Below are 16,808 nucleotides of genomic sequence, written 5' to 3' on the forward strand. Positions count from 1 at the left end.
TGTAGTAAAGAAGGCTCCTAAGGGAATTTAGAGGAGATTTATTTTAAATGATTCATGGGAGGACTTGTATCACCCAGCTTCCCACAACAATAAGACAACATTTTCTATTTATTTATTGTCTATTTTCATTGTTGATCTCAATACTATCAGTATGGGCACTATTACCATCAATACATTGTTGTAGCAAGACTGATATTTTGTGATTCTAGCAAATGGACATCTTTTTGAATCTTGACTTTGTCATTCACCAATTCCACTCTTAGCTTTATGGCAGCGGCAAAATTGATAAATGTTTTATCCAGGTTATTGATTAGTCACTACGTAGGCTCTAGCGGTTGCTCTTAGTGATCCAGTAAAAATATACTATAAATGATCCTGTAAAAATATACTATAAATGATCCTCATGTTAAATACCAAATTATTGGTGCAGACAATAAGTATGATCCCTATTGTGGAAGGGAAGGAGGTTCAAAGATGGCTTGAAGATATGAGCAAAGCCTGAAATTAGGGCTAGTAGCTAAATTCAGAGAGAATTCCCAATGAGGAGAATGTGAGCCAAGTATGGAGGTGGGATGGACACCATGTTTGGGGGATAAGCATCATATCAGAGATCTGATGAGAAAGTAGAGCCTTAGGAGAAACTGGAAAGAATCCATAGAGGTCTTCTAGCCCAGTAGACTAAAAACTTTTTTGATCACGTACTCCTAACAGTTAATTTTTTAAAATTTTAATAAAGACTCATTGTCTTTACAATGGTCATTATTTTAGACTCATTTTCAACAGCACTTTTCCAACAATAGAAATGCATACCTTTTACTTAGGTTGATCATTAAACTTACCTTGGGATCTGCAACACAAGAAATATGATAACCAGATGCCTCTTCCCATCCATAAAGCAATTAGAGTTTCATTCAATAAGCATGTATTAAGCACCACATATATGCATCATTAAACTTACCATGGGAGATACAACATAAGAAATATGATTACCAGATGATATTTACCAGATGGCTTCCCATTTCATTCAATAAGCATTTATTAAGTACCACATATATGCAAGGCACTGTGCTTAGGTGCTGGTGAGATAAAGACAAAAATGCAGAATAGTGCCTAGTTCTCTGGATCTTAAATATATGCACAGATAAGTACATAGCTAGGAAAAGGCATATCTAGGACTTGAGCCTAGGTCCTCTGTCTATAATTACCTGGCTTCAAATACAATACACCTTCTACTACCTGAAATATACATGTATGTATTATGCAGGTGTCACTTAAGCTTCCTCTGCCTCAGTTTCCTTACCTATAAAATGAAGAGTCTGACTCAATGAGTTTTACGGTCCCTTCCAGCTGTAAATCTATCATCCGATGATCACATTTCATGTCCATTATTCTAATAACAGAAAATTCAATGGGAATTGAAAATAATAATTAAAACTTAGCAAAGAAATTGATTAAAGAATCATTAGTAACCAACACATTCTTCCCATCTTCTCTTTCTTTCCTTTCCCTCACCATGAAACTAGAGGCATTTCCAGCTCACATCCCTTCATTTATTAAAGGCAAACATGAGGATAGGTTAGAACATCTCTTTGATGGGGTCTGGGATCATAAAATAAATACTTATCTGCCTGAGGCCTTTGTGAAATCAAATTACCACATTTTAAGACTGAGGATACAAGTTGCATAAATAAAGCCTCAGAGGAGTTTTTGTCACATTAGATGGGAAAGATGGACTTGGAGCTGCATTTGTTTTACTCAAATACAGTCCCAGTAGTGACTTAGGCATGTCACCTATGCCCTGGCTTTCAGGGCTGTGGTCAAAGATCCACAGGAAGGGAGAAAAACAATAAAATTCTGGGTGTCAGGGAACCGAACAAACACTAGTCAAATAGGTGTTAGAAATATCTTCTTTTAAGCTAAGGAAAAATTATTACTGGAAGAACACTGGGACTGAAGGATCAAGGGACCTTAAAGACCATCTAATATGACCTTTTTGTTTTCTATGTAGGGTGTCCCAAAAGTCTGAGTGCAGTAGATTTTTGGACACTCTGATAAGAATGGAACGGAAATTATCCCAATTTATTTAAGTCTATTACATTTTATTATTATTTTTTATTTATTATTAAGAATATAATAATATTTATTATTAAGAATATAAATTAGCCATATATTCAAATTATATTCATAATTTATTCATTATTCTTAATGAATCAAAAGACCTTAGATATATAAGAAAAAACCTTCAAAATGGAATGATATTTTACAAGAATTCAGGCCAAGGATATCTTATTGTGGCCTATTTATAAATTATTACTTGAGGAAGGAATTAGAGAAAGCACAACATGGTATTCTAGCTCCACATCTGGTCTAGAGAAAGGAAGACAAGAGTCCATAGCTCTAACCTTGGTCATGTCTACCTCTTGTATAGCAAGAATTCTTGTCTTCAGCTGTGGGCTAAAAGATCCTTGGATCAAAGTTTGTGTCTTCATCATTGGGAATCAAGGACAAACAGGATTCATGGCTCTAAAAGGAGTCCGGCAAAGAAAGGCCATCCTGCTTAAGGTGAATCCAATAAATAGTCCATGAATGGGAGGACAGAGCTTCTAGAAGTCAGGAACTTTAAGTAATCCCATGAACTCTGGGGAGAGCGTACCACAGATTTTGGAGGGGTAATGTGATCTTTGTACCGATTGTTCTTCCTGTGCCGTATAAGTAAGTGCACCCTTTGGAAAGCTAATGACTTTTAGCTGATCATCTTGGAGAGGAGAGAAACACACCCATGGAGGCTTAAGTAAAAGTACATTTAATCCCGATCCTACAGAAGGTACCCTTAGAATTCCTACAGAGAGCTAACCAAATCCAGGAACTCAACCGATAAGTGAGAGTGGGAATTTGAATGAAAGTACCTCAGAGCTTATATGGGTTACATGTAATCATGAAAACTGAGCTATGGAGAAGTATTAGACCACAACAAGACAGGTAGTCAATGTCAGAGGTGGATTTTGTACCCTGATCGTAACATCATCTGATCATAAATATAGACCTTTGAGAGCAGAGATATCATAGCTCTAGGAACTCCAGAGGCCATCTAGTCCAATCCTTTACAGGTAGAGAAACAGAGGCTTGGGAAATTAAGTGACTTGTCTAAAGTCACACAGGAAAGTATCAGAAATGAAATATGAACCCAGGATTCTGCCTCAAAAGTGAACTAGTCTCTTTCCAATGTACCAGATCCCCTTTCATTTATGATACTTTTTAAAATGGGAGAAAGCATACCATACTTAATGAATGCCTAGAGAAATCATGACTAAATTAGGTTGATCACTTCTACTCCTCTGGAAGTTTGTGATTAAATGTGTTCTTCTTGAATTGTAAAGTTATTTCAATATGTCTGACTCCTCGTGGCCCCATTTGGAGTTTTCTTGGCAAAGATACTGGAGTGAAGGGGCAGCTAGATGGTGCAGTAGGTAGAACACTGGTCTTGGAGTCAGGAAGTCCTGAGTTCAAATCTGGACTTAGACACTTAAAAAAATACTTTCTAGCTATGTGTTACTTAACCTTAATTATCTTGACCCCTTCAAAAAAGATACTGAGATGGCTTGCCATTTCCTTCCCCTGCTCATTTCCACATGAGGAAATTGAGGCAAACAAGGCTAAGGGATTTTTTCAGGATCACACAGCTAGCATCTGAGGCCAAATTTGAACTGAGATCTTTCTGACTCCAGGCCTGGTATTCTACCATCTATGCCAAGATGACTGTTTATTCTTGATTTAGAGGAAGAATGATGATAGGACAGCTAGGTGATACAGTGTATAAAATCCTGGGTCTGGAGTCAGGATGATTCTTCTTCCCAAGTTCAAATCTGGCCTCAGAAACTGTGTGACCCTAAGCAAGTCACTTAACCATCTTTGCCTCAGTTTCCTCCTCTGGAAAATGAACTGGAGAAGAAAATGACAAACCCGTATTTTTGCCAAGAAAATTCCAAATGGGATGACCCCATTTGGGATGACCGAACCACATGATCGAACCACAGCAACAAATGTAGATGATAGAATGTTACACATAAAACCAAGAAGACTCGAATCCTACTTATTTTGTGTAGCACTACGTGACTGGAGATTAGACCCCTAACCTCTCTGAGACTGTCTTATCATATAGGGGCAGGTTTAATATCTCAGCTGTCTAATCCCACAGCATTCTAGTGAATCTCAAATTTGGTTTTGTTTGTAAACTATCTTCTAAACTTTAAGGTGCCATTCAAATTTTATGATTTGTTTTTCTTTTAAAGACAAACCTATGTTTTCATTGGTGGAGGCAACTCCCTCTATGAACGACCAGTACCCATCAGCCACTGCTCTGCAACATATCCTTTTAGGGAGTTTGTTACTTGGGGCACTAAGAAGGATCTCTCAATTAGTATGCAGCAATTGTCATTTAGTCAGTGTTTAATAATGTCCTACTCTTCAAGATTGCATGGAGTTTTCTGGGCAAAGACACTGGAATAGTCTGTCATTTCTTTCTCTAGTTCATTTTACAGCTGAGGAAACTGAAGTAAACAGGGTGAAGTGACTTGCCCAGGATCACACAGCTAGTAAGTGTCTGAGGCCAGATTTGAACTCGCAAGAAGGATCTTCTTGATTCCAGATGCAGTCCTCTATCCATTGTGCCAACTAGCTGTAGTAATAGCTGGACTCAAAACAGGGTTTCTTGACTGAAGGTGAATATCCTATCCACTATACTATCTTGCCTCTAAGTCTTAGGTATTGTTTTTGGGATGAATTTCTTCTCATCTATTTCTGAAAATAATCATCTTGTAATGATTAGCCCATGCTCCTCTTTATCTACTTAAACACCTTTACCTCCCTCCATCCTTAACCTCGACTCTGCTGCTGATTCTCAGCTCTGACAGGTGAGCTTTGGGCTAGCTAGGGCCTCGGTTGTTACCCCATATCCCTCTGCCCAATTCACCTTTATATGTTATCTTCTCCATGAAGGAAAACTCCTTTGGGGGAGTTTATCTTGCTTACTTGTATCTACATCTCCAGGATTTGGCACACTCTCTGGCTTAATAAATGCTGTGCTTGATAAATACTTTCTCCTCCACCATCTCTCTTCCCTTTCTTTCTCTCTCATCTTTTCCCCCTCTTTCCCCTCTTCTTTATCATTTCTCTTCTCCCTTCTCTAAATCTTTTCTTCTTCCTTCTCCTTCTCTTCTTCTTCATTTTCCTCCTCCTCCTTCTCTTCTCCTCTTTTTCCTCCTCTTCCTCCTCCTCTTCTTCCTTCTTCTCCTCTTCATTTTCCTCCTCCTCTTTTACCTCCTCCTCCTCCACCTCTCTTTCCCCCATCTGTTTTTGTCTCTCACTGTCTCTCTTTTTCTCTCTCTATCTCTGTCTTTCTCTTTCTGTCTCTCATATTCTCACTCTTTTTTTTCCTCTTTCTTTTCCCCTCTTCCCTCCCACTTCCCTCCTTAGAATCCAGAGCTGAGCTTTGCTATGGGTTTATTTTGACTTTCATTTTAAAAATGAAAGACTGACATTATGGAAATTGTTCATTTTTAATGTAAAAATTAAGTAATTTATTTTAATTTTAGATCCAACCTACATTAGCCATAAGAAACCAGAATTAAGCAAAGCAATCAGACTAGTAATGATAGAGGGCCCCAAATGATTTCTTCCTGAGGCTATGTTCTACTCCCGATCCACACATTCAACTCGCTCCCCATGGTTTCCGGGACTCCTTGTGCATATTGAGGACACTGCATGATCCTTAAGCACTTAAGTTTTTTTTGAAACTGTACTTAATTTAAGCATTTAGGACAAAAAAGAAATTTAGACACAACCATTTCTTTAAGTAAACCAGGATCTGACAGAATCAGAGAAGCCCAAAGTTGAAAGAGAACTTAATGGCCATCTGGTGCAAATCACAGCTATATAGACCGGACGATCAGAGTAGAGAGATGTGCATCTCCAATAGGAGGATCCACTACATTGAACATAAGGATCTTCGCTAAATGTGCAGTGCCTTAGAAAACCACATATTTATATTATCTTTGTTCTATTGAATTTTTATTTAGTTGAGCATCTTTAATCTGGTCCCAGCATCACATAGGAGTGTTGAGGGCTGCATATCTATAGGACAATATTGCTTTAGAGCATGCCTAACCCCCTAACTCTCTTTAAAAACTTTAAGGAGTTCCCTCACCAAACAAAGCAATCCACTATCTCCTGAGACATCTCATTCCATATTCTCAATTAAAAAAAAGTTTTCTTTATATTAAACCTAAAAGACTTTTCAGAGTCACTTTTACCCATTCTTAGTTCCACCATCTGCCTTAATGTAAAACAAGTCCCCTCCTCCCTCTTAGGTACTATGGTGATTATTTTTGCCCCATGTGGTATCAAAGGTCACACTTTGTCTCATATGCAAATATGATGAGCATTCCATCTATGCTTTTATCAATGTCATTTATAAAAATATCAAACTACACAGAGTCAATCATAGCTTCCAAGGGCCCTCCACTGGTGACTTCCTGACATTGGCCCTGTAGCCAGACCTTCCAAATAGCTTTGTATCCATCTTTCTCTACCATTATCTAGCTCAATTTTTTTTTTTCTTCTGTAAGAATAAATTAGGAGATTTTGTTTAATGTTTTCCTAAAACTTTCCTAAAATTGGTAAAAACCCATCTATAGCATTTCCTGGGTTTACCTATCTAGATTTCCTATCATTGCAGCTGAATTGTCATGGTCTGTTTTTGATGAAGCGCTGTGGATCCTATGATCAATAAGAGCTTATGATAGCTTGCATTTATAAAGCCCCTACTTTGTCTCAGTGGGGTACAGTGCCCTGTACTAAGGGCAGCCACATCATTGTAAAGATGATTACAGATATCGGATCCTGCTTTGTTCCTGACTCTTTACCAATTAACTCTGCTATGATACAAACTAGAATTTTCCCAGCTGACAAAGTCAAGGCCATTACAAGAATGAAGCCCGAGAGAGGTCCAGCAAATTGCAAGTGCTCACACAGACTTGACTGTGTCAGAGGTAGGACTGGAAGTATCACATCCTGCATTCAATGTTCACTCCACTGTGCTATGTTTATTAAGGAAACATCTAAAGTGTTTCCTCCAAGGACTAATGCAGAATTCTTGGGTATAAGTTAAGAAATATATTTGTTTTAATGATCAGATCCAGCATTTGCTAATACCTCCAGCTTGCTGCTTTTGGGGAATTGACAGAGTAACTTCAGATTTCTGGGAAGGGGAGGCAGACTAGATGGCCTCTGAGATTCTTACTGCTTCTAAAGCTATGATCCTAGAATCAAGCGTGTTTTTATCATCCAGCCCTCCAACTCCCAGAGGAAGGGGATGGGAAGAAGCAAATGAATACAGCTTCCCTGAAATGGCTTTGGGATTCTGTAGAGCTCTTATTTGTAAGCATTCTCTCATGTAGCAGACTTCCCAGGGTAGACAACACTGCTGGTCACGGTGGGTCCATTGGTGCCAGGCTCGGCCTAGTGACCCAACGGGAACAGAAAGAACCCTTGTCCATGCAGAAAGAGGCAGGGTTAGGGCATCACCTCTAATACATGAACATGGTCGCAAAGAGAAGACTTTGCCCCCCAGTTTTAGTTCAGCTTTCTCCCAGTGGACTTGGAAGGAAAGCTGAATTAATGAGGCTCATTTTGTATGCAAGGGGAAGCACAGTTTGTGTTGAGCGAGAGTCTAGTACAAGCTGAAAAGGCAGCTCAAGCTCAGCCAAGTAATTAGACTTCACATCTTTCTGCGCTCTCAAAAAAAAAAAGTCTTTGGTATAAAATCTCTCTAAACTAATTTGCTATGGATTGATAATACCTTTTTTCCCTCTCAACCTAACACCTAGTCTTTGATTGGCCCCTGTGCTTTTTAAATAAAGAATAAAATCAGTGGCTGTGGTCTATTTGCCTGGGGGAGGGGCACAGGACCAGGGGAGAAGGAAGAAGTGCTTAGGAAAAGAAAAACTGGCTGCTAACATCCTTGAATGGAAATAAAAACTGAGCAAAAATGGATGTCCAGAAGAAATATAATTAAGCCAGTGCTTTGACATAAAGAGTCCAGGTGCTGACTTTCTCAACCATGATGAATAATAGAGCTGGGGAGTGTAGGGGAGGGTATATATGAGGATAAGGGAAGGATACAGCACCATGGGGGGTATTTGCTCTTATGTCTTGGATCTCTCCCAGTTAGAGGGAATGAAGGTAGGGGAGATGCTATTTGCTACTACCATTATCACTACTCCAGCTCTTTGTTCCCTTGTACTACTTTCTACCCTCCCAAAATATCCCTTTTAGGGGCCCAGCCAAATAAAAATCAAAGAAAGGCACTTTAGGAAACAGGTTGCCATTATAAAAGCTCAGATGCCGAGGCTGTGTCAAATCCATATAATGGTATGACTTGAAGAATTTTTGAAGAACACTGAATGTCACCACTGTCTGACCATTCTCTCGTGCCCCTCTCACCTGCCTCACACCTCCAGTGAAGCTTTTGTTATGGAAAACAAGATGGTGGCAGTGCTCACGAATACTCGAATCCTTCTTGCATCTCCTGCGATTAAATTGTGATGATTATGGGACAGGGAATTAGCATGGGAATATAGGAAGAGCTTATTATACCTGTAATTAATGTAGTAGACTGACATGAGTACCATCCTTTGAAATAGCCATTAAGTTTTTTTTTTTGTGAACCCAGAAATCCAAATAAATTCAGAGATAATTCTTTGAAAATATGTTCAAATCGTAAAACTCCAAGTCCCATTGTAGTTTGCTGAAGTATTGTGATCCATATATTGTCCTTTCTTTGTTACCTACAAGCACATTCCCAGAGTCTGGCTAGCATTTGGAGTTGCTGCTGGAGCAGTCAAGGAAAGAATTACCTGGGGAGTTACCACTATAGCAAAAACAACTTCCTTTGTATTCCCCAGGACTTAGCACAGTCTTGGCAGCCAGTAAAAAGTTAATAAATGCATGTTGGCTTGTCAAAACATGTTCCAAAGTTCCATGAAGTCATTACTAAGGAAAAGCAAATTTAGCGTATAGCTTTTCATATGGAGACACTACTGAAAATTGAATTGGGAGATGAAGGTACAGGAAGGAATATGTTCACCTGGGCTGGGAGGGGAAAGAGTATATTCCTCATGGAGTTTTGTCTTTCATTTTGTTTAGTTTGATTTTAATTTAGCTTATTTCTCATATTTTAATTATTTTGGCTAATGAGGTGCTATGATTAGAGTATTAGGAAGCTCTTTCTATTTATATCATCCATGAAATTGTGGCACCCAAGATCAAAACCATGATTGCTTCACCCTAGTTATGGCTCTGTCCTTTTATTCTTTGTACTACTAAGATCTTAGCTTTAAAAGGTCACTTTTAAAGAGATCCACGCAATCCAGGACCATCTCCAATTATCCTGCTCCTGGACCCAGATGCTCCAGAGGAGAAAATAAAGTTTCTGCCTTTATATAGGCCTCCCTCACTTACATCCCATTCTCTAGCATGTCATGCTATCACCTCCTTGATAACATAGTCCTCTTCCAGTATGTGGAACAAACAACAATCATACAATTATACTTTAATTTGTACCTCAATTATGTGCTTATCGAGTCAGTATTTAGAATCTTTCTCTATGCATCCTTTTTTTCTCCAGTGAGAACATTGACTATCTCTGACCCTGCTTGATATTCCCCAGCATAGTACCCTGCACATAATGTGCCCTAAACACATATTTGACTAATTGAATTAAATATTGGCTCTATCCATCCCAAGTGTTATTCTTAGTTTCCTTATCAAGCATTATCTCTTAGAGATTTGCTAAATGATTATCTTTGCTCTTGCAATGAGTCCCTGCAATATGGCCTTGGGATTCTTGGGTCATCTATTAAAATGGGTAAAAGCAAACCAAGGGAGGGAGTGTGACATAGCTTGCCTTTGGGTTGGGAATAAGGTAAGGTTCATTCCCATGGCAAGGCTCATTATTCCAAGCCTTAGGGATGTAAATGCAAACTTTATCTTATTATCTAATGAAATATTCAAAATGGACTAATAAGGAAGCTTACACTCACATTCGGCTATCCCCACAGAACTGGCCAATGTTAAGATGTCTTTCCCTCGGAAGAAAACAAGATCTTTACTTCAAAGCAGGTCTGTGTTTCTATAGCACAAGGCACTAATCCTTTGAGATACCTGAAGTGGGTGAAGTAATAATTTTCTATAATCTAACTCAATTTGTATAAGAGCCAAGTTTATTGAATCATATCGCTCTGGAAGGCTATATGGGCAGCCAAGCTAAACAGAAGAAAAGCAGATTAGTTGTGTTTGCATGATAAACACCTCCTAAGCGTGTGTCTTAACTGATGTGACCTGACAGCCAAGTCTGAAAGCTTTAGTGGAAAAAATAAGAGCCAACAGAAAGCTGCTAAAATGGGTAGCATCTTGGGAACCCCTCCTTTTGCATACGGGGCGACCCTCAGAAAAAAGAAAATCAATGACAAGGTTCTCAGTAGGTCTGCATCTAGTTCATAACCACAAAAATAAAGATCATAAGCCCCCACTGGTGGTTTACATTTACTAACCAAACAAAAGACATGATTAATTTACAACAAAGGCATTTAATGAAATGGTATAATGTGAAAAATAAAGTCTCCATGAATTCGAGGCATACTCTCCCACACAAAAGTGAGGAGTGGATAGGTCTAGGGAACAGACATGGGAGGGACAGACTTAGGAAACATTAATGACCAGAGCATACAAGTGAAAGGGCACACAGGTAGGAAACACATGGGACCAGGATTCCCACAAGGAGGAGCCATTCAAGACTCCAACTGACTGCAGGACCTTCTGCATTTTGGGTGATGTCATCATGATGTTGCCGCTAAGTCTGGCCCTTGCCAGCCTTTTGGGGCAAATGCTGTCTTGATCACATGATGCTCCCTAGAACTTCTCCTCTTTGCTTTTGAGTGATGCTCTGTTTAATTTTAATCTGACTCATGGCTGTTTGCTTCTACTAGTCCTGTAGCTGATGAGTTTTTAAAGTCATTTAACCTGTGTCAGTTTCAGTTTTCTCATCCGTAAACATGAGGAGACCAGACTGAATGGCTGTTAAGGACCCTTTCAGATCCAAATCTATATCCATATCTCCCTAAAACTAAAGAGATATTTTCATTAAAGTTCCCTATTTCAATAAAGGGCAGCTAGAGTGCTGGCCCTGCAGTCAGAAACACTCATCTTCCTAAATTCAAATCTGGTGTCTGCTACTTTGTGACCCCGTACAGGTCACATAATCCTTTTTGCCTCAGTTTCCTCACCTATAAAATAATCTCTAGAAGGAAATGGTGAACTGCTTCAGTATCTTTACCAAGAAATTCCCAAACAGGGTCATGAAAAGTCAGACATGTCTCAAAATGACTGAACAACAACTGACTAATTTCAATAAAATCATAGGTTTGGTCAATTTTTTAAACATAATCCTATAATAGTAGAAATTATTCCTTAATAGTCAGAGCATATCAGGAACTTTACTGACAAAAAATTTTTTAAATCTTTCTTTTCAAGCTTCTTCACACCTATCATCTTGAGAGGACCTGAGAAATATACTTGACCGTATGTTAATTTATTTCTAGTAATAATGGTTAAAATAATTAATTCTTGGCAAACCTAATCAAAATGGCTGTCATTAACTTGCACTTATAAGAGATACTCACTATCTCTACTATATCCAGATCACATTATAGGAGGCAAAATATGGGTCTTTTTCATGACTTTTGTACTCAAGGCTACCTGGAAACCATTAAAAAAGTGAGTTAAATAGAGGCTGAGCGGTAACAGTGAGGGCAAAAAGCACATTCATTATGTGTACCATTACTGCTCATATGCCCTCTTTTATAATAAAACTCAGCGTGGTGGAGAGAAAGCTCTTTGGCCAGAATTTTGATTGCCCAATATATATGTCAAGAGCACCCAGAATCATTCACTTCTCTTTGGACAGTTAGCTTTGGTATTTCTTCCTGGATGGTTAGAACCAGGAATGAGACCAAATCAAAAGGGTTTTTACTGGAGTCATGAATAGAACCTGGGCTTCGAATCAGGGAGATTCATCCTCATGAATTCAAATCTAGTTTTAGATACTTTCTAGCTGTATGACTCTAGACATGTCTCTTAACTCTCCTCAGTTTCTTCATGTATAAAATGAGCTGGAGAAGGTAATACAAACCACGCCGGTATCTTTGCCAAGGAAACCCTAAATGAGGTCACAGAGAATCGAACATGACTGAAAGGATTAAACAACAGCAAAACTCCAATTACTGATACTTCTTTTAGATTGCTTTGTTCTGTTGGTTATCTTTATGCATGTACCTATGGGCATGTGTGTAGGGAAGTGGAGCTACACGTGTATGTGTGTGTTCTTGTACGAGACAGGAACAGGGAAGCAATATGGCGTTGTGGATAGGGAGCCAGTCCCAGACTTTGAAATTTGAGGGTTCAGTCTCACCTCTTGAACATACTGCCCGTGTGACTCTGGACCAACTCCTTAATCTTTAAGTTATTCATGAAACTCTAAGACTGAACTGCAGAGCAATTGCCTGTCTACAATGGTATTAACTGCAGAGCAGTTGCCCATCTACACTAGTATTAACTGCAGAGCACTTGCCCATCTACACTGGCATTAATTGCAGAGCAGTTGCCCATCTACACTAGTATTAAGGTATTCCTCATTGGGAATTCTCGAGATTGGGGAGCAGCTAGATGGCACGATGGATAGAGCACTGGCCCTGAAGTCAGGAGGACCTGAATTCAAATTTGGTCTCACACACTTAACATTCTTCTAGCTGTGGGATCTTGGGCAAGTCACTTAGCTCCAATAGCCTCATAAAAAGAGAGACAGAGAGACGCACAGAGAGAGACACAGAGAGAGAATTATTCAGTGATTCTCAAAGTATGGTCTAGAGAATCCTGGGGATCTCTGAAACCCTTTTAGAGGGTCTAAAAATTCAAAAATAGTTTTTATTTCCATTATGGTAAATGTCTATAAATATAATCCAGATAAACAAAAATGCTTTGGAGAGATCCTCAATCATTTTTAATAGGATAAAGATACTAAAACAAAAGTTTGAGAACCACTGATAGATCAATGAGATTAGCAGTTCAGATAATATACACGTATGTACACACAAACTACTTGAAATAATAGACATTTCTTATTTACTCTTCCTTACATGTAATGATAAAGTTTCCACAGAGCTTTTCCTGCAACAATCCTATGAAATTGCGACAGAGATAATTATCATCCATTTTCGAGATGAGGAAACTGGTACTTTGAAAAGTTAAATAATTTGTCATGGCCATGAACCTAGTAAAAGCCTGACATGAAATTTGAACCCAGTTGCATTGAGGGCATAATCATTAATTAACTAGGCTGCTATTCATATATCTATATAATTCTATGCATATTTAAATATATGTATGTATTGATATATTTATAAGGTTTAACTTTATGTATATGTATGTCCACATACATATGTATATATATTGCTTATCTGCTTTTTCCTCAGTCAGTGATAATCCTCCTGAAATCACAGACTATTTCTTCTACTAGAGTTTTTTGTTGCCACTGTCTCCTTCATTGCTAATCACAGAGCTGATCCTCAATAAATATTGTTAATGGATTGATTCTAGAGATCCAATAGTTCTGCTGCCAGCTCCATTTCAATCCTTGCATCCCTGTACCCTAACAAAGCATCAGTGTTCAAACGGGGGAAAGATAACTTTTCTTCATTCGTCCCTCTTTGTAACTCTTGGTTCAGGGCGGGGAGGGATGTCCTTACCTCAGAAACTCTCCCCTTGTCTACCTTTATATAAAAGGTAATGGATCTCCTGAGATCTCCAAGGTAAGTTCCATGAATGAGAAGGTGACAAGGGTCATGATTAAGTTGATGAAGGTATTGAAAGGGATGACCAAGAATCGGGTACTTAAACACTCAGAATCAGGAAAGGCCTGGAATCAGTCAAAAGATGGGATTATGGGATATGGCCCCATGACGATCAAGCTTAATAATGTGTGTGAGCTTCATTGTCAGCCTGTCTAAAATAACGCAGAGGAACAGTCCTCCTGAAGTCCTAGAGATTGTTAAGGAAACATCATGGAGAATGACTTGGCTAAGTAGGGTTTTGTTTCCCTTTGACCTTTTTAAGGAAATTAAGACCGGTGTTCTGCTAGCTTTTCCTAAGCTTCATAAAGTTTCACAGAAAGGAGTTCTCTATAGCCGATCCCTACGGTATTGATGATTTTCTTACTTACTATTTATTGAGCATCCATCCTGCTCAGGACACAAAGAAGATATAATCCTGTACTAAGGGAGGGGGTGGGGCGGAGGAGGGGAAAAATCGGAACAAAAGGTTTGGCAATTGTCAATGTTGTAAAATTACCCATACATATAACTTGTAAATAAAAAGCTATTAAAAAAAAAGATACGACCCTGTAGAATAGGGAATTACATTCCTAGGCTCTAAGTATAGTCAATGCACTAAAGCATAGAAGCAGCACATACTTATGTCCTTTTTTATGTGTATTTCAAGAACATACACATCACAGAATTACAGATTTAGATCTATATGGGACCTCAGAAGCCAACTGGTCCAAAGTTATCAACTTATAAAAGAAGAAACTGTGTCACCGGAAAGTGAAGTGACAGGTGGGAAGCGATGAAGGTAGCATCTGAACCCAGGTTGGATTGTGATTCCAAAGCCAGGGGTTCCTCAATCCCGTGCTTGAATACATCCAGCGATGAGGACCCTCTTCTCCAATGGTAAGGGAGTCAAAGATCCAGGTTCAAATCCCACCTCAGAGACTTATAACTGTGAGGTCTTGGACATGTCACTTAAACACTCTGATCTAATGGCCTCTAAGAATCCTTCTAAATACCATTTAAAACTATGACTTCCTAGAGGGAAAAGAAAGAAGCTACCAAACCTTTATTGAGCACCGAGTGTGTGCCACTGTGCAAAACACTTTATGCTTATTATCTCAATCTCTCAACAAATCGAGGTGCTCTTGTGATGCTCATTTTACAATTGGGCACACAGCAGGTAAATGCTGAAAAAAAACTGCTCTGGTTACGCCCATTTTACAGCTGAGAAAACTGAGGTAACCAGAAATGAACTGACTTGCCCAAGTTCACCCAACTAGTATCTGAGGTCGATTTTTCAGGACTCCCAGCCCAGGGCTCTTTGCACTCTGGCGCCACCTTGTGGCCCATATGAAGCAACATCGATCTTTACAGCTTTCACCCATAGCTCCACCTTGTCGCCTGTACAAGAGATTCTGGTTCTGATTTGCTCTGGACCAAACAGACTCTAAGACTCTTTTCAACTTGGGTCCTGTAGTTCTTAAGAAGACACAGCCCATGCTTTCAGAGAGCTTCCCATCCAGCAAGGAGATAACCCATCTCCATATCCAGGTGGGATATCCCATCCCATTTAGATGGCAACATCTCGGGAGTGATGGATTCTGGGAGAAGCACAAAGAGCCATGAGTGATCCAACACAGGAGAGGAAAATCCAGGAAACTTCATGGAAAGGGGAGCATCCAATGAAGCCTTGAAGGATGACTGGAAGTCTAACGGTCAGAGAGAAATACGAGACACAAGGGTTTGGGACGAGTGGGAATTCCTCCCACGCAGAAGGAATGGTGTCGGCTACCGGGGGATTGTCTATTTGGTCGTTATCGTGATTGAGAAGGACCTGTGCACCCATTAATAAGGATGCTGCTTTTTTTCAGCGTTTACCTACTGTGCACATCACCAGGACCGTGTTGCCTTTATTTGATGAGAAGATTATTGATCTAATGAGGGATTATCCCAGGGCTTGTGATTTTATAAATGAGAAAATAACACACACCCCGGGGAGACTTAGCTGTTACATTAACAATTAATAGGGAAACCTGACAATGCCAAGACTTGGAACTCCTGCTTATCATGAATAATCTAGAGCTGGGAGAGTTGGTCTGAGCTCAAAGATATTTAGAGTAATTTTCCATAAACCTGCCAGCTTGAGTTTGAAAATATTTCACGTGTGACTGCTATTTTGTCTGACAGGATGGGATCAGGGGAAAAAAGAGAAGAAGTTGGGAAAGTGAATTGCTCTTTTTATCATGCTAAACGTGGCCTTTCTCTGAAGAATATTTATCTTCTGATCAGGTAGGCTTTCTTGGGCTGAGCTTTTCATTACAGGAGGCTCAGTGTGATTGGAGAATGCTTCTGATTGCTCCTAAAAAGAGAGTAACCAGCCCTCTGGCTGTCAAACAAACAGCCAGAGTTACATTTTGGGGTCTGTGCTCCAAATAATGCCATTTTAGCCCATGAAGTCACAGAATTGGGCAACACTCTACTGGTCTCCCCATCTTCTGATACCAACACTGAGGGGCCATTTTTTAGGATTGGACCAGAAGATTTCTTGATTCCCTGTTACCTCTACTATGATCTTCTGCTTTTCTTATCTTTTCTTTTTTTCCCCATGTAAATAACACACTTGTATTATGTCAGTGATCTCTTATCAACAGTTATGGTAGCCCCGAACATAAGTCCTTCTCTCCCAGAATCTCACCAAGGATCAGCCTCAATAAGGGCTGGTGAACTTCACTTTTGTGACAGTCACTTGCATTCACCTCATTCTCATGTCTCCACTTAATTTTCAGAAGACCTTTAGGCAAATATCCATTATCGCCGATCAAAGAGGAATCAGGCCTGGACTTTGACAAGTACATCAGGACACTTAAGGTG

The 16,808-nt window shown here is 39.3% G+C and overlaps 1 protein-coding gene across 1 annotated transcript in view; it reads left to right on the forward strand.

Moving 5' to 3' along the window:
* Window positions 1-16,808, forward strand: part of SCHIP1 (schwannomin interacting protein 1) — a 781,396-nt gene that overhangs the window by 309,375 nt on the left and 455,213 nt on the right.

This window comes from Antechinus flavipes, chromosome 3, assembly GCF_016432865.1.
Source record: "Antechinus flavipes isolate AdamAnt ecotype Samford, QLD, Australia chromosome 3, AdamAnt_v2, whole genome shotgun sequence".
Classification (NCBI taxonomy): Eukaryota; Metazoa; Chordata; class Mammalia; order Dasyuromorphia; family Dasyuridae; genus Antechinus; species Antechinus flavipes.